This window comes from Phyllobates terribilis, unplaced genomic scaffold (assembly GCF_046119375.1).
Source record: "Phyllobates terribilis strain yellow unplaced genomic scaffold, ASM4611937v1 Scaffold_2__4_contigs__length_985480577, whole genome shotgun sequence".
Classification (NCBI taxonomy): Eukaryota; Metazoa; Chordata; class Amphibia; order Anura; family Dendrobatidae; genus Phyllobates; species Phyllobates terribilis.
The window spans coordinates 105,441,582-105,461,535 of record NW_027362762.1 but is presented as its reverse complement, the minus strand read 5'-3'; positions in this window follow the sequence as shown (position 1 = coordinate 105,461,535).

The window sequence follows — 19,954 nt, the reverse complement described above, 5'->3', positions numbered from 1 at the left end:
CTGGGTGAGGTGCAATACCTCTGCAGCAACCGAGCCCTCGGGGTGCTACAGTTCCATTTATCTTCAGCCTAGGTGACGCTTTGCGATACAGGGCCGTGATTTTGGCTATAAAAGGGTCCCCTAGACCCCTACCCCAAGCTTTTTAAGAGAATAATATATGGCGTGCCCTGAGACTCTATGGAATGCTTTCTCAGCATCCAACGAGAGTATCTAATTACAAATTTTTAACTGCATCTAGCCCAGGAAATACTTTGTGCCTAGTAGCAGTGTCTGCTAGTAAGCGGATTATCCCGGCTGTTAAGCAAGCTACACCACCTGTAGTTTGGGCACTTAATTTTTTCAAAGGAAATGCTTCGGGACCACGGGATACTCAGTGAAGAGCATCAGGAGGCACCCCAAGGCATAGGGGCTGGGACTGGCGGTAGGACGCCTTGCGGTGGACAGCCGAGCTCGATCCTTATAAAAGCTTTTAAACTGCAGCAGCTTTAGTGGACACTACTGGAGCTGGAATTACGCGGCTGCTGGCATGAGACTTGCCCTTCAATAGATCCTTGTAAAAGGATTTAAAGTGTATTCATTCAAATTAGAGAGACAATTTAAATTAAAAAGCTTAGAGCTGCCTCCACCACAGGGGGGCTGGCTCGACCCACCAGCGGACAGGCACCAGTATAGGGAGAGGGGGGCTGGCCGTCAGGGTCCACCGCGGCTCTGGCACAAACGGAGGTGGCACGGGCAGGAACGGACTGGCCGTGTCGGCTTCTCACTTTTTGGATTTTAGAAGGGCATGACATGCCTATATCTGTGTCTCCCCCTCCTTTTACTCCTCCACCTCTTTTCTTTTCGCATGACTATATGTACTTGTCACTTTTCCATGTGTTAGTTATGTCTTCTGAGCAGTTTGTCAGCTTTTGGACACCTTTAAAGGTGTTTTCTATGTGTTTCTATGTGTTTTTGTTTGCCTGCCATTGGTTTTAACGGTGTTCGAAGGTGTCCGATGAACAGTTCGACGAACAGTTCGGCGAACACAAGGGTGTTCGACGAACCGAACCGAACTCGAACACTACGGGGGTGGCTCAACACTATTGCAGAAGCACCACGATGAGATGGAGCAAGGAACCATACAGGGTGATGTCATACAGCCCACCCTCATCTCATCCCAACGTGGATTTGGTGATAATGAGGAGGAGGATGAGGAGGAGGAACAGGAGCTGGTTTCCTGTGCTACAGATGGTACTACCCACACAACTGTCATACCGTCTGTTCAGTGTGGATGGCCTGAGGAGAGGGAGAACGAGGAGGAGGAAGAGGATGAGGAGGAGAGCATGGACAGTCGTCCTCTTGGTCAGGACAGGGAAGACTTGGCTGTTACCAGTCTGGCACACATGGCTGACTTTATGTTCCTCTGCCTTTCCTGTGACCCTCGCGTTGTACACATTTTGGCTGACAGTAATTACTTGTTGGTAAAACTTCTAGACCCACGCTACAAGGAAAACTTTGTATCTCTCCTTCCTGTAGCAGAGAGGTCTAGTAAAATGTTGCAGTACCAGAAGGCCCTTGTTGCAGAATTATTAAAAAAATTCCATCTGAAAACGCTGGTGGCATAGGTCACAGTTCACTGGACAACCAAGGACTACAGGCGTGGGAGACACAAATATGATTCAACAGAGGCAGGGGAACACTGTCACAGGGGTGGGACAGTTTTCTCAGACCCTCCCAGTGCCCAGACCCTCATGCGCGGGGCAAAGGAGGGAAAAGTTTTGGAAGATGCTGAAGGAGTACCTAGCCGACTGTACCAATGTCCTCCATGATTCCTCTGTGCCTTATAACTATTGGGTATCCAAGCTGGACACGTGGCATGAACTGGTTCTCTACGCCTTGAAGGTTCTGGCCTGCCCTGCTGCTAGCATTTTGTCAGAGCAGGTTTTTATTGACGCTGGGGGCATTATAACTGATAGGCCCATCTACCTGTCAACTGAAAATGCTGACAGGATGACTCTTATCAAAATGAACAAGGGCTGGATTGGGCCAGACTTCTCAACACCCCCGGTGATAGCAGCGGAACATAAAGTCAAATCCAGTGGCTTTTTTTGGGGGGGTCTTTTCCCATGCACCTCTTTACACCCAGACATGGAAATATGCTTCCTGATATTGTCTATTTTCTGCTGTCCTCCTCCTTCTCCTTCTCCTCATCCTCTACCACCATATCACGAGGGTGACTGTGATGCAACATCCACATCATTTTTTTAAGGGTGCTTATGATGCCCGTAGGAAATTATTTTAGAGGCCTACCTCTAAAATTCTGTACACAATAACAGTATAGGAGGCCCACTCCTTTATAATGGGAACATTTTTTACTGAGGCCCTCTTTTATATCCCTTCAAAGGGGTATTGGGGTGCGTCCAAATTTTTGGCAGCCCTTGCAGCCACTGCATATGCAATAACAGTATAGGAGACTCGCTCCTTAATAATGGGAACAACGAATCATAGCCGGCTGATGGCCCTCTAATAATAGTGAGGGCCGACTGCTGGCCCTTTAACAATAGCAAGGGCCGCCTGATGGCCATGTAAAAATAGGCTTTGTGACTTTCAGAGTCCCTTTTTCATAAATGAAACAGGATGTGTCTGATCATGTCTCATACACCACACTGGCAGATAAGGTAGTAAAATGTTAAAATGACATTTACTGGTGAATGTATTTTTCACAGTTGAAAGCAATGCAAAAGTGCAAAAACGCATCAAAAACGTTATGTGTGAACATAGCCCAAGGTGTGGAGGAACATTTTTTTTTTACCCTGGAAAGAATGTTCCCTAATGTTTTTTTCCAGGAAAATCCATTTTGGCTTTGTTTTTGTATGTTTTATTGTGAGTCAGTAAAAGTGGCGTAATACTCTGACAACATTGTTCACAGCAGTGACCTGGAAGTCAGAGATGCTTCCAGGGGTCTTTCCCATGCTGTTCCCATGTCATTTCAGCACTGTTCCCATCGATTTGGGCAATTTTTAACCCCCATGTAGTCCTCCGGGGGGGGCCGCCAGAAAAATACTCGAGTTTCCCATTGACTTACATTGGGCTCGTTGGTCGGGTCAAGCACCAGAGCATTACGATTTGCTCGACCCGATCAACGAGCACCCGAGCATTTTAGTGCTCGCTCATCACTAGTCACTGGTTTTACCCATCATGAGATGTTTTTTGTGTGGCACCTTGGTAATGAGACACCTTTTTATAGGCCATCAGTTGAACCAGCTGATATTATTTTTCACTAAGTGGCAGAATAATTTTCTAATTACTGATATATTTCAGCTGAAGTAATGACTTTCCATGACTTTTTTCACCTCTTTTTCTTTATGTGTTTTATACTTTTTCTCTGGGTCATTTCTTTTATACTTTTTCTCTGGGTCATTTCTCATTATTACACATAACTTAATTTATGGACATCTATGGTTTGAATTCTTTGCCTGTGTGGATTGGATGATTGGTACTGTCATCTGGTGAGAATTTCATGTCAATAGCACCTTTAGAAATATATTTACTTAGAAAATGTGTTAGGTGTTCAATACTTATTTCACCTGCTGTGTGTATGTATGTATACATATACAACCCCTGGCAAAAATTATGGAATCACCGGGCTAGGAGGATGTTCATTCAGTTGTTTAATGTTGTTGAAAAAAAGCAGATCACAGACATGGCACAAAACTAAAGTCATTTCAAATGGCAACTTTAGGGCTTTAGAGAAACACTAAAAGAAATCAAGATTAAAAATGTGGTACTCAGTAGGGTAATTTTTTTCAGACCAAGCAGAGAGAAAAAATTATGGAATCACTCAATTCTGAGGAAAAAAATATGGAATCATGAAAAACAAACACACAAAAGAACACTCCAATACATCACTAGTATTTTGTTGGACCACCTCTGACTTTAATAACAGCTTGCAGTCTCTGAGGTATGGACTTAATGAGTGACAAACAGTACTCTTCATCAATCTGGCTCCAACTTTCTCATATTGCTGTTGCCAGATCAGCTTTGCAGGTTGGAGCCTTGTCATGGTCCATTTTCTTCAACTTCCACCAAAGATTTTCAATTGGATTGAGATCCGGACTATTTGCAGGCCATGACATTGACCTTATGCGTCTTCTTTCAAGGAATGTTTTCACAGTTTTTGCTCTATGGCAGGATGCATTTTCATCTTGAAAAATGATGTCATCATCCCCAAACATCCTTTCAATTGATGGGATAAGAAAACTGTCCAAAATATCAATGTAAACTTGGGCATTTATTGAAGATGTAATGACAGCCATCTCCCCAGTGCCATTACCTGACATGCAGCCCCATATCATCGATGACTGTGGAAATTTGCATGTTCTCTTCATGCAGTCATCTTTATAAATTTCATTGGAACTGCACCAAACAAAAGTTCCAGCATCATCACCTTGCCCAATGCAGATTCACGATTCATCACTGAATATGACTTTCATCCAGTCATCCACAGTCCATGATTGCTTTTCCTTAGCCCATTGTAACCTTGTTTTTTTCTGTTTAGGTGTTAATGATGGCTTATGTTTAGCTTTTCTGTATGTAAATCCCATTTCCTTTAGGCGGTTTCTTACAGTTCGGTCACAGACATTGACTCCAGTTTCCTCCCATTTGTTCCTCATTTGTTTTGTTGTGCATTTCCTGTTTTGGAGACATATTGCTTTAAGTTTCCGGTCTTGGCGCTTTGATGTCTTCCTTGGTCTACCAGTATGTTTGCCTTTAACAACCTTCCCATGTTGTTTGTATTTGGTCTAGATTTTAGACACAGCTGACTGTGAACAACCAATATCTTTTGCAACATTGCGTGATGATTTGCCTTCTTTTAAGAGTTTGATAATCCTCTCCTTTGTTTCAATTGACATCTCTCATGTTGGAGCAATGATTCATGTCAGTCCGCTTGGTGCAACAGCTCTCCAAGGTGTGATCACTCCTTTTTAGATGCAGACTAACGAGCAGATCTAATTTGATGCAGGTGTTAGTTTTGGAAATGAAAATTTACAGGATGATTCCATAATTTTTTCCTCAGAATTGAGAGATTCCATAATTTTTTCCCTCTGCTTGGTCTGAAAAAAATTACCCTTACTGAGTACCACATTTTTAATCTTGATTTCTTTTAGCGTTTCTTAAAGCCCTAAAGTTGCCATTTGAAATGACTTTATTTTTGTACCATGTCTGTGATCTACTTTTTTTCAACAACATTAAACACCTGAAAGGTTGGTGATTCCATAATTTTTGCCTGGGGTTGTATATGTATGTATATATATATATATATATTTATGTATATATACACATGTATATATATATATATATATATATATATATATATATAAAAGAGGTCTAAAAGAGGTCATTCTTGAAGAATGGAGAAAGATAGATATTGCAATATGCCACCAACTTGTTCATTCCATGCCTGGAAGACTTGATGCTGTCCTTAAAAATCATGTAGGTCATACAAAATACTAGATTTACTAGTTTTTGATGTGGTGTGTATTCATTTTTGCATCAACTAATTTGAGTAAAACTGAACATTTTGTAGTGAAAGTTATATAACCTTACTTACATATCATGGGTTAAAAAATATTCTATGAAACTCAGGACTCAGTCTTTTCAAAATTTTGGAAATTGTTCTAGCATTCAGTGAGATATTGATTAAAATCTTAATTTTCAAAGGGTGCATACTCATTTATGCCGAGTAATGTGTGCATGTAGATGGATGGATAGACAGACAGACAGACAGACAGACAGACAGACAGATAGATAGATAGATAGATAGATAGATAGATAAATAGATAGAAGAGATGGTGCACATGATTTCACAGTACTCTGATCTAGTGACCAAGTCATAATTCCGTGGACTTCAAAATTGAGCCCTTTGGACCACCTCCTACTTGCCAGCATCAACGGCTCTTCATTTTATTAGCCGGCCGGGTGCTACTCCACATGTGCATCATGCTGTAACGATAACATCGCACTGACTAATCAAGACAGGAGTAGAAAATGCTGTCAGTTAAAAGATGTTTCACAGGGCTCCTGTAGGCTACAGATTATTGCCAATCAGGACTCTGTGGGGCCACAATGATCACTACCAGGACTCCTTGTTCTTATTTATGCTGAATATAGCTCTTAATGACATTGATTGTCATGCATCGCCTAAGCTTGCTACCACGGCTTGCAGCATCTCCAGATTTTTCTCCCATGGAGCACATTTGTTGCATCATAGGTCGGCAATTGTAAAGGGAGCTGCCAGTTGTGGATCTTGATGATTTGTGTACCCAAATGCAATCAGCATGGCAGGACTTTCCTCAGACAGCCTTTAATAACCTCATTCAAATCATGCCAAGGTGTGTAAGTGTGGGGATCTCTGAGCGTGGTTCTCATACTCAATAGATCTAGATTTTTTTGAAAATTTTGTTCCCATTTTTTCATCATTTGCATATCATTAGCATGTCTGTCAATCCCGTGATTTCCATAATTCCACGACTTTTACTTCATGGTGTTGAGGAGTGTAAAATGAGAATTAAGTATTGTTTTCTCTTATATTGGATGTGCAGCTATTTATTTATATGTTACATTTTACTTTTGGAAGATTTGTTATATGTCCGTACATTTGCTGGCACTTCAAAATGTATTTAATAATCTTTTTAGTGACCACTAAGGATGAGCAAATTGATTAGATGCGACTGGAATTTGTGTAAAATTTTTGGGAATTCACTGGACATGGCATATAGCACCAAGGCTACACATGGTAAGTGGTAGCTTGCTCTGTCTTTGGTTGCCAGGTCAAAATAGATTTTCCATGTACAGGCTTTGTGCTGGCTCTCTGACAATCAGGTACTAGGAGTCCCCTGGCTTTCACGCTTTATTCCCTGTACAGGTACTTACACAGGGGACCTGGGTTGAGTCCTCAGAGTAGTCTTTGACTGAATGAGCAGGCTGTCAGGAATGGTCAAGTCACCAGGTCAAGACCAGAAGGATAGAAAGAGACAAATTCATAAGACCGAAGTGTTGGAAAACAGGCCGAGGCCAGAACAAGGATCAAAACAAACTAAACGGAAACTGAACAACTGAAGTGAACCAAAGCTAGTATTAACCCCCTAAGAACTGAGCTACTTTGTTCATTAATGAGCGAGCCTCATTTTCCATATCTGCCCAGTGTCACTTTATGTGGTAATAACTCTGGAACACTTTAACATATCCAGGTGATTTTGAGATTGATTTTTCATGACTTGTACTTCAAGCTAGTGGTACATTTTGGTCAATATGATTTGCATTTATTTATAAAAATATCAAAAATTTGACAAAAAGTTAGAAAATAGGAGAGGATGAGGATGTGCACACAAACAAAACTCCAAGCAACAATCTCCTGAATAAATCTCCTAATGCCAACTCCAACCACGAACTACACCTCCAACTCCAAACCAGGCAGTAATAACTAACGCTGGTAATTCCTAAGTGCCAGTGGAGAGCATGTATAGCAGAGGGGAGTGGCCAACACTAAACAGCTGAGACAATACAGGTAGGAAAGCTTCAAGAGCTTCAACTGAACAGATTAACTCTTGCACTGCAAGCAATGAAAAAACCTGAACTGTTTAATAAGATAGTGAAGTACTTCTAACCAGTGTGGGAGTTCATGAAACCAGACGTTAAGATCTTCTGGCCTCTTTCTGTCGCGGTATACCAATAACAGATCACATTTCCCAAAATGTTGTTTTAGCCCAAAAAGTTTCTTTTTCATAAGGGTAACAGGAGAAAATGGACCATACATTGTGTCGTGCAACTTCTCCTGAGTACGCCGATACCCCATATGTGGTAGATAACTACTGTTTGGGCACATGGCAGGGCTTGGAATGGAAGGAGCGCCATATGACTTTTGGAGCACAAAATTGTCTGGAATAGATAGCGGACGGCATGTCTCGTTTGCAGAGCCGCTGATGTGCCTAAACAGTGGAAACTCTCCACAATTGACCTCATTTTGGAAACTACATCCCTCAAGGAACTTATCTAGAGGTGTAGTGAATACCTTAAACCCATAGGAGCTTCACAGAATTTTATAATGTTGAGCCGTGAAAATGGAAAAATACATATTTCCAGCAAAATTGTTGCTTCAGCCCCAAATTTTTCATTTTGACAAGGGCAACAGGAGAAAATGGTCCGTACAATTTGTTATGCAATTTGTCTTGAGTACACTGATACCCGATATGTGGTGGAAAACTACAGTTTGTGCGCACAGCAGTGCTTGGAAGGGAAGGAGCGCTGTTTGACTTTTGGAGTGGAATAGATAGCGGACGCCATGTTGCATTTGCAGAGCCCCTGATGTGCCTAAACCGTGGAAACCCTCAACAAGTGACCTCATTTTGGAAACTACACCCCTAAAGGAATTTATCTAGAGGTGTGGCTAGCATTTTGAACTCACAGGTGCTTCACGGAATTTTAAAACGTTGGATCATGAAAATTAAAAATGACGTTTTTTCCCCAGAAATGTTGCTTAATCTCAAATTTTTCATTTTCACAAAGTTAACAGGAGAAAATGGACCCCAACATTTGTTACACAATGTCTTCTGAGTATGGCAGTGCTCTGTATGTGGTCAAAACTACTTTTTAGGCACAGAAGGGAAGGATCATAATATCAGAGTGCAGATTTGCCAGGAATGGTTTGCGGGTACCATGTCACATTGGCAGAGCCTCTGAGATGTCAGGATAGCAGTACCCCCATAAGTTACCCCATTTTGTAAACTACTCCTCTTAATAAAAAAGACTTGGGTATACTAATAGATCACCTACTGCGCATGAGTCAACAGTGTGATGCAGCAAAAAAGACAAACGCAGTTCTGTAACGTATTAGAAGCATAGAGTCTAGATCACGTGAAGTAATTATCCCCTCTACTCTTCCTCATTGGTCAGACCTCATCTGGAATACTGTGTTCAGTTCTGGGCACCACATTTAAAAAGGACATTGAAAAACTGGAGCAAAATCACTGAAGAAGTACCAGAATGGTGAGTGGACTGCAAACTATGTCCTACGAGGAATGGTTAAAGGATCTGGGAATGTTTAACTTGCAAAAAAGAAGGCTGAGAGGAGGCTAAGAGGAGCTGTCTACAAATATCTGAAGGGATGTCACAGTGTAGAGAGATCATCCTTATTCTCACTTGCACATAGAAACACGAGAAGAAATGGAATGAAACTGAAAGGGAGAAGATACAAATTAGATATTAGAAAAAACTTTTTGACAGTGAGGGTGATCAATGAGTGGAACAGGCGGCCACGAGAAGTGGTGAGTTCTCTTTCAATGAAAGTCTTCAAACAGAGGCTGGACAGACATCTGTCTGAGATGGTTTAGTGAATCTTGCATTGAGCAGGGGATTGATTGGACATAATGACCCTAGATGTCCCTTCAACTATAACATTCTATGATTCTATGAAATCATTTAGGAGTGCAGTGATCATATTGACACCACATGTGTTTCACAAACTTTTATACCATTGAGCGGTGAAGAAAATTTTTTTAATTTTTCCCACTATAATATTGTTCTAGCCCCAGATTTTACATTTTTACAAGGAGAAATAGGTAAAAATAACCACATAATTTGTTACACAATTTCTCTACCCCATATGTGGCTGTAGAGTACTGTTTGGTCACATGGTAAGACTCGGGGCAGGAGGAGCGCTATTTGACTCTTGGAGAACAAATGTTTGTAGAATAGTTCCTTATACAGAGCCCTTAAGTGCCAGAAGAGCAGAACCCCCCTCAATTGACCCCAATTTGGAAATTACACTCCTCTAGGAATTTATCTACAGGTTTAGTGATGATTTTGACTCCATAAGCATTTTCCAGAAACAAGCAGCAATGGATGTTGCTAAGTGAAAATGCAAATATGCCATTGTAGTGCCCAGTACATTGTAGTGCCTGTACACTGTGCCCAGCTCATGCTTCCGGAGACATGCTCCCCGTAAATTAGGCAAACTATCCTTGCTACAGTCATGCCAAAGATGTGGACGCTAACTGCGGTTTAGACACTCTGTGGAGCTCGGGAGGAAGGGGGCATTTGGATTTGGGAGAACATATTTCACTGAATTTCTTATGGTTTGTTGCCATGTCACTTTTCCAGAGCTTTTGTGCTACCAGTAACGTGGACACCCCCTATATTTCTGTTAACAGCTGAGGAACCTGTAACATCCCTGGCGGCGTGCTTGCATGGCTTACCATCTCCCACCATGCAAGACCGCAATCTTACCTATCAGGCCAGGCTGCACACTTTGCTCCAGTACCTGCTGTTTGTATGTCTCTTGTCTGCTGGCTTAGGGCGGCGGCGCTGTTGCTTCCTGATTCTTAAAGCTACAGTGTGCGCAGTCCTAATGCTTCCCCAGCCTATTGCTGTGAGTCACTGGATACTTAAACCCCCTCCACCCAGTAGGAGGTGCCTGAGCAACACTTTCTTACAGTGTGTTCTGTGCAACTGTGAGTTGCCAGGTCCTGGTGAGTTGCCAGGTTCCCAGGCTCGTTCCTGTATCTTGTTCCCGGTTCAGTTCCTATCTGAACAGTGTCCTAGCCCGTTACCTGTTTGTCTCTATGTCCGAACCTTCCCTTTTCCAACTCGTTGTCTTTGTACTTCTGTTTGTGAGTTTTGTGTCCACTCGCTACTTCATTGTAAATACCTTGTGTGTATCTGGTTCTGCTCGTCCCATTTCCCTGCCTCCGTATCTACCTCCTGTGTTCTAACTATCTTCCTGTATTTCCCAGTCTGTTCCATGTGAACAGAGCCCTGTCCTGTCTGCCTGCACCTTCTGCTCTGTTCTGCTCTGCTTGTTCACCGCACCTGCGGTTCCGCTCTGCTCTATTTGTTCACCGCACCTGCGGTTCTGCTCTGCTCTGCTTGTTCATCGCACCTGAGGTTCCGCTCCGCTCTGCTAGTTCACCGCACCTACAGTTTTGCTCCGCTCTGCTTGTTCACCGCACCTGCGGTTTTGCTCCACTCTGCTTGTTCGCCGCACCTGCGGTTTTGCTCCACTCTGCTTGTTCGCCGCACCTGCGGTTTTGCTCCGCTCTGGTCCCTATCCTGCCTGCGTTCCTACCTGCCAGTACCCGCCTGTCTGCATGCCAGCCGTGCCTGCCAGTGCCCACCTGTCTGCATTCCAGCCGTGACTACCAATACCCACCTGTCTTCATACCAGCCGTGCCTGCCAGTACCCACCTGTCTGTATGCCAGCCTAACCTGCCTGTTCCTGCATTCCCCGGTGTGGGCCAACAGCTGTGACCGGGGTCTTACCTGGAGTAGCACCAGGTCCCTCTGCTTGGTTCCTCCCTGGTTCACGGAGTCGACTGAGCCACCGTGTGACCTTGGTCGAACCGAGTTGATACTTAGTTACCCCCTCCAGGCACTCCTCGGTTCATGGTACAGTGGGATCACTAATCACGCGCACGCCAGTCTGTCCGGGCGTGTGCGTAACAGTTTGCTCAGGCCATGGTTCCCGTTGAGCCACACAGCCCTTCGCTCTCATAGACATTTGAATCCTTGTCTGGCGAATACGTGCACCAAGGAAAATTTTTTTCGCAAGCTGAGGTCCAGGAGATTTACGCACCAGCCCAAATGGAGCTATCAGCACTCGTTCCTGCGGATCTACCACGGTACTATGGGGATCCAAAACGAAGATGCGCGTTTGTGGAGCAATGCATGCTGCATTTCAAATTCTATGCTTACTATTTTCCTACCAATCGGGTTAAAGTAGCATTTCAGATGTCCTACCTAGCGGGTGATGCCTTGAAATGGATCACCCCCCTATGGGAAGCATGGGATCCTATCGTCTCTGACCTGCAGGCCTTCCTGGTGGCCTTTCTAATGGTCTTCGATGACCCTAATCCTGAAGCTTCTGCTAAAGCTTCCCTTCCCAATATCCTGGAGCAGCCCCGATGGGTGATGTGTGTAGGTAGCCTACCAGTTCTCCAGCCTGAAGAGACTGCTGCCCACACAGAATCCACACAGGATGACAATGCTTCACAGAATACTTCTCTTCCCAACCTCAAGAGGCAGTCCAGACGTGCAAGGCGTAGAGGTAAACCGTCACGCCAGGTTATGTCCTCCCAAAGTCCTCCTGTTCCCCAGCCTGTAGAGGAAGCTTTCCGCACAGAATCCATGAAGGATGACTATGTTCGGCAGTCAAAGCAGAGGCCAGAACTCAGTCACAAAATCGGATTGCGGTCCCGCTGCGGTTGTTTGGGACCCTCTGACGGTCTTTGTCCAGCGAAGGTTGGAGAATCCCAAGACATTAGGCCTGTAGGAGAGTCTGCCCTTGGCGTTAGTGTTTCCTCTCCACAGATAACCAGGACTGTCTCTGTGGCAAGTGAAGGCCTCGGATTAACCGGAAGTTTCGGGCTTAAAGCTTTGAAGAGTCGGTGTCTGATTCCCATACGACAACTCCAGAAAGAAGCCGGTTTGGGCATTGTCAGCAGAAGGACAAGCCCTACTCAGAAATAGTCAAAATATGTCTGTACAAATTAAGCTCCAGATTGGAGCATTACACACGAAGAAGTTCATATTCCAGGTGCTGTCTGGTTTACCCACAGGTCATCCAGAGCCGAGAGATCTAGTGCCCACTCAGGTCTGGAGATCCTGCATGGTGTTTCCTGGGGGACTGCTGAGGTGCAAGGGGTGTCCAGTCCCCATATCTTCAGGACGGTCAGCAGTTTCTTCTTCTTCTTCACCAGATTTGCTAGTCGCTGACTCGCTGTGCGCTGAAGTCTCCGAAGGAAGGGAAGCAGAGGCATTGTCCCCACACAGTCTCGACGATTGTATCAATGATCTGGCTTTAGGCACCGCCCCGCCTCGCAGATGTGTCATCTCAGAAACCAGACTAAAGTTGGTCCCTAAGCAAGGATCCTCCATCTCTAACAAATCTGGCAATAAGTCCATCAAGGCGGTGGCTACCTCCAAGTCTCTGCACCCCTCCAACCAGGTGGAGGACCTCCAGTTGCCTCCTGAATCCTCCGGGGTGCTATCTGATAACAAATGGAGAGAGACTTTTCTGCACCCTGTACCTGATACTTCGCCCACTTCATCCAGTAAGTTTGGCAAAGTGTACGTTAAAGCGGTGGTTAACCCCGAGTCTCTGCACCCCTCCAACCTGGTGGAGGACCTCCAGTTGTCCCGTGAATCCTTTGGGCTACTACCCAATATTAACAAGTGGAGAGAGACTTTCATGTGTCCTGTTCCTGGTACTTCACCCACTTCCTCTGTTGCTGAGGATGGCTCGATGGGAGGAAGCATCCTAGTAACCAAGATGGTGAGACCAGTTTCGTTCCCTCTAGTGAACAGAAGAGGTAATCTTCTTGAAGAGAGGGATCGGCCTCCAAATTCTCTGCAGGAAATCCTTGCTGGCTTGAAGAAGAGGGAGCGTAAATGGGGGTACTGTAACATCCCTGGCGGCGTGCTTGCATGGCTTACCATCTCCCACCATGCAAGACCGCAGTCTTACCTATCAGGCCAGGCTGCACACTTTGCTCCAGTACCTGCTGTTTGTATGTCTCTTGTCTGCTGGCTTAGGGCGGCGGCGCTGTTGCTTCCTGATTCTTAAAGCTACAGTGTGCGCAGTCCTAATGCGTCCCCAGCCTATTGCTGTGAGTTACTGGATACTTAAACCCCCTCCACCCAGTAGGAGGTGCCTGAGCAACACTTTCTTACAGTGTGTTCTGTGCAACTGTGAGTTGCCAGGTCCTGTCCTGAATCTAGTCTGTTTCCGCCACCCTGGGGGCTGAGTTCCCAGTCTCATTCCTCTATCTTGTTGCAGGTTCAGTTCCTATCTGAACAGTGTCCTAGCCCGTTACCTGTTTGTCTCTATGTCCGAACCTTCCCTTTTCCTGCAGTGTCTGAACCTGCACCTAACTCCAACTCGTTGTCTCTGTACTTCTGTTTGTGAGTTTTGTGTCCACTCGCTACTTCATTGTAAGTACCTTGTGTGTATCTGGTTCTGCTCGTCCCGTTTCCCTGCCTCCATATCTACCTCCTGTGTTCTAACTATCTTCCTGTATTTCCCAGTATGTTCCATGTAAACAGAGCCCTGTCCTGTCTGCCTGCCCCTTCTGTACTGTTCTGCTCTGCTTGTTCACCCACCTGCGGTTCCGCTCTGCTCTGCTTGTTCACCACACCTGCGGTTCTGCTCTGCTCTGCTAGTTCACCGCACCTGCGGTTCCGTTCTGCTCTGCTTGTTCACCACACCTGCGGTTCCGTTCTGCTCTGCTTGTTCACCGCACCTGCGATTCCGCTCTGCTCTGCTTGTTCACCACACCTGCGGTTCCGCTCCGCTCTGCTAGTTCACCGCACTTGCGGTTTTGCTCTGCTCTGCTTGTTCACCGCACCTGCGGTTCCGCTCTGCTCTGCTTGCTCACCGCACCTGCGGTTCCGCTCTGCTTTGCTTGTTCACCACACCTGCGGTTCCGCTCCGCTCTGCTTGTTCACCGCACCTGCGGTTCCGCTCTGCTCTGCTTGTTCACCGCACCTGCGGTTCCGCTCCGCTCTGCTTGTTCACCTCACCTGCGGTTCCGCTCCGCTCTGCTTGTTCACCGCATCTGAAGTTCCGCTCTGCTCTGCTTGTTCACCGCACCTGCGGTTTTGCTCCGCTCTGCTTGTTCGTCGCACCTGCGGTTTTGTTCCGCTCTGCTTGTTCACCGCACCTGCGGTTTTGCTTTGCTCTGCTTGTTCGCCGCACCTGAGGTTTTACTCCGCTCTGCTTGTTCGCCGCACCTGCGGTTTTGCTCCGCTCTGCTTGTTCACCGCACCTGCGGTTTCGCCCTGCTCTGTTTGTTCACCGCTCCGGCGGTTCTGATCTGCTTGTCCACCGCACCTGCGGCTCCATTCCTGTGTCCCAGTCTGTACTGGTCCCTATCCTGCCTGCGTTCCTACCTGTCAGTACCCGCCTGTCTGCATGCCAGCTGTGCCTGCCAGTGCCCACCTGTCTGCATTCCAGCCGTGACTACCAATACCCACCTGTCTTCATACCAGCCGTGCCTGCCAGTACCCACCTGTCTGTACGCCAGCCTAACCTGCCTGTTCCTGCATTCCCCGGTGTGGGCCAACAGCTGTGACCGGGGTCAGACCTGGAGTAGCACCTGGTCCCTCTGCTCGGTTCCTCCCTGGTTCACGGAGTCGACTGAGCCGCCGTGTGACCTTGGTCGGACTGATTTGATACTTAGTTACGCCCCTCCAGGCACTCCTCGGTTCATGGTACAGTGGGATCACTAATCACGCGCACGCCAGTCTGTCCGGGCGTGTGCGTAACAGAACCTGAGGGGAGACTTAGTTTTTTTCTGTGGGTTGAGTAGAAGCTTTTATTGGTGGCAATTTGAAGTACAGAACATTTTGAATCACATTTATCCAACGCTCTACGCTGAGCAGTTACATTAAGGTTTCCAACTAAATCTACAAAATATGTGATTCAGATGAAACCCCCTAAGGATCCATTCATTAATGAGGCTGCAGAGTTACTCTGGACTCCATCTGGCTTCTGTTTGGCGGTACCCGGCTTTTCAAAGGTACACAAAACTGTTGCCGGCGGTGTTTTTATGCACACCTAAAAAGACAGACACCACCGGATCATAGGCCAGACGGCTTCCACAGTGCCTTCATCATTACATGGAAATCCCGGTGTAAGAGCTTAGCGCAGATAGCAGGATAAATGTGAGCCGAGCCTAAATACGATCAACAAATCAACGTCAGGTGAAGAATTGGTTGTATTTATTTTTTACGCCGTTCCTCGTGCAGTATAAGTGATTAGAGAACTTTATTCTTCGGGTCGGTGCGATTGCAGCGATACCAGACTTTTATTATTTTTTTTATGTTTGACTGTTGTCACACACTAAAAGATGCTTTTGTTTGCAAAATAAAGTTTTTGTATCGCCATATTTTGAGAGCTATAATTTTTCCATATTTCGGCCGACAGATTCATGTGAGGCTTGTTTTTTGCGAGACGAGTTGACATTTTTAGTGGTACCCTTTTCGGGCACATAACATTTTTTGATCGCTTTTTATTCCGATTTTTGGAAGGCAGAGTGAAAAAAAACAGCAATTCAGAAATTGTTTGAGGGGGGGGGGGGGGGGTTGTGCCGTTCACCGTGGGGTAAAAGTGATAAGTCAGGTTCATTCTTCGGGTCAGTATAATTACAGCGATACCACATTTATATATATTTTTTAAATTTAAAAAAAGAATATTGTTTTTGCTCACTTTATTCTGAGGGCTATAACTTTTTTATTTTTCCACTGATGGTGCTGTATGGTGGCTTGTTTTTTGCGGGAGAAGATGATGTTTTAAGTGATACCATTTTTATTTACATTGGTCTTTTTGATCACTTTTTGTCTAGCAGTATGATGAAAAGCCATAGTTTTTTTTAGACTTTTTTTTAAGGTGTTCACTGAAGGGGTTTACTAGTGGACAGTTTTATAGGTCAAGTCTCTCCAGACGCGGCAAAAATTTGTGTACTTTTTTTGTTTATTTTTGTTTTTACATCATGCATTGCAATGCACCAGCATTGCAATCCATGAGACCTGTGTGATTACACAGGCAGATCACCTGTTACTCCCTGCCTGTGGCTGGGTGTAACAGGCCACTGTACCTGGCACACCAGGAGGTCATTGTTTGACCTCAGGGTGCCATGGCAACCATTGGCTCCCTGTCATTTCGTCACACTGGTGCTGATGGGGGTGAGAGAAAGAGCCCCCTCCCTTTCACAGTCTTCCAAATATCGCAATCGCTCTTGATCACGGCATCTGGAGGGTTAAGGAGCCAGGGACCATGCTGGCACTGTCCCTGGATCTTACTGCAAGAGCTTGGCTGTTAGCTGAGTCAAGCTCCTGCGGTGATCGTGCGGGAAGTGCTGATACTTCAGTATCTCCTGCACGATCATGTTGTGATCGATCAGTCATATTCACTGACCGATCGTAGCGATCTGAGTGCGGGGACCGATGACATGGGTGCCCGCACCTCTTCCTGTGCCGCTCAGCTGTCAGTGACAGCTGTCAATACAAAATTGTCACTAGGTGCTTACACACAGTGACAGTTTAAATCCATGACGGACATAGCATGTCATGGTGCGGGAACTGACACCCACTCATGACGTGCTATGTCCGTCATTAGTCGTAAAGGGGTTAACTGGGAGCTGAGAGTTTTCGTGATGTGTGGTGATGTCTCATTAGCCACACCAGAGAGTTGATTACTTCAGCTGTCTAGCACACACACCCATACTGCCAGACTGGACCAGCTACACCAGCCTCTAAGCCTGGACTGAGCCATGCCACCCAGAGTTTCTGGTGCTAATTAGTGATGTGCGAGCATGAATTGTTAACTCTCGCCGAGTATTTGCGGCGTGCTCGGCGTCGATGTTAGTGTCGCCGCGGCGGCGGTATGTGTCACGGTGGTTAGGCAGCTGTGACACATGCAGGGATTGCCGCAAATACTCAGCAAGCACAATACACGCTCGCTCATCACTAGTGCTGATGCCTCCTTCATCACGAGCCACACCCACAGAATTAATACAGCCGTGCCTGGTGACAGACGCAGATGTCGCAGGAGTAGGTCCAGGTGGAGGCGTAACATGGGCCTTGTTTTGCATCTGGGCCCATAAAAGTCTAATTATGCATCATACTGTGCAAGATTATTCATAGACAGGATGACTAGATTTATTCTAGAATACAGTTGTGCTCAAAAGTTTACATACCCCGGCAGAATTTTCCCCTTTCCTGTGTTATACAGTTCAACTACCTTTTCCCGTAGATCTGTTGACAATTTATTTGCTTTCCCCATGATTCACAATCCAGAATCGTCAGTGGCTGGATGAAAGATGCAAGAGTCTGTCTGGTTCCCCGAAACTCACTCAGCTTTTATGCACACACACTGATTAAAATCAAACAGGTCACCGTTGAGGATGTTACCTTTAGTAGCCATTCAAACCCATTTTTGTCAAATTCTTTGCATGTTATTAGGCCAAAATCACCACGGTATGTGAACTTTTGATCAGGGTCATTTGGATGTTTTTGGTTGTCATTAAGATTTAAAAAGAGAAAACACAGTAGCTTGACAATAAATGGCTTCACCCAACCAATAACCATGAGTGGAGAAAAAGTTTTTTTGTTATCATTCATATTCTCTGAAACAAGGCCAAGAAAGGAAAAATTCTGCCGGGGGATGTAAACTTTTGAGCACAACTGTATATATCAAACAAATGCCTTCTGTATTCTAAAAAACATTATATGGCCGTCTGGTCCCGCTAATCTAAAAATCTGCCGCTTCTGCTAACCTGAGCCTGATGTGTATGTCCACCTTTAGTGGAAAAAATTCCATCAGGACATAAAACAAACGACTTCCCCTACAAGTATATCAAATAATATTCTAGTATATAACTTTTGCATATCCATGTTTATATTTTCATTTTTTTGCTTTCATTTTTTTCTGAGATTTCTTGTATTTTTTCCTTTTGTCCTTCCATATTTTCCACCTTCTTTCATCAGCCAGTAACTTTGTCACCCATCTATGACTTTCTCTTTTAAACCTGTCAGTTACGTATGCTTTTCCCCGGACCCTTTTCTTGTGGATATTTGACAGCAAAAGCTTTCTTTGGCTTTTTATCCCCCATTTTTTTTGTTTGCTTTATGACATAACCTGTGCAAAGTGGCAGAGCTACCAAGTCCTTGTATGTAAAATTTGCTACATTTTTTTGAGACGGGTCAGTGCCCATTTTTGACTCTTTTCTTTATTTGAGTACCGTGTTAAAACTTTTTTTTTTGCAGATGCAGGCTATTCAGGAGCGGCCCGTTGGCTGCATGCAGAGCAGAGGTAAAAGAAAAGGCCTCCCTATTTTGTGATTGCCATAGTAACTTAAACAGTGCCAATGAGTTTGTGGATTTGCTAGGCCGAGGATAGTGAATCTAGTTTCCTGTGCAATCAAGCCCTCTACTGGAGATCGTGGCTTTCCTGACACAGGGTTACAGAGAGGACAGTGCGCTTGTAAGGCCTGAAATTAACCATTTCACTTTAAAATAATGCCCATTTGTATCCATTTTGTTCAACGTAACAACAGCTGCTGCCCTCGCACTGACAGATTTTGGCTTTCCAATCAAAGCTCTATATGACAGATATGAATGAGGCCGAGTCAATTCATTTCAGACATCAACTCACAATACTTATTTTGGCATTTTTTTAACTTGAAAGTGGCTATTTCCAATTCAAATTTGCTCTTTGTAGATGTAATCATTAGGCTTAAAGAATAAAGGGTGGTGTGAAAACTTCTACAAAGAAAGCGTATATTAATTTAGAATTTCCAATATTTAAATATATGTATACAGCTGAAAAAAAATTGTCTCAAAAAAGATAACTGATGCTACAAAATGTTTTTTTTTTGAAGTTATATGATTAATATTATTATTATGTTAATTTAGAGGTAAATATATTTTCTTTTGAGGCATAGAAGAACTAAGAAAAAATAGTTTTGTAAAACTTTTACATGAACTGAAAGTTTGTTATTTTTTGCACCACTTTACATTTTTGTTGATCTTTTAACAACTATATAAACTGTTCAATGCCAACTTATAAAAAATTCTCACAGCCAATTAGAGTTCAGCTACTCATCTACAAACTACTGACTACTCACGGGTAAGTAAAGCTTATTGTAAGTTAATGACTCTTTATTGTGCATATTCTAGAGAGAAATTAAGAAGTAACATCATTACATACTATTCGACTTCTTAGTAGTAAGGCTAAATTCACACCAGACTCAATTTTTACGAAAACCCATTTACGCAACACAGTTGTTGTGAACGAGTGTTCATAGGAACTACTTCTTTCAAGATAATCATGCAGTCTAAACAAGCACCCGATCAAAGTGCTCAATCGTTGTGTGAAATGGTCTTTTGTGCTGCACAAAAAGATCATAATATCATCTTTCTC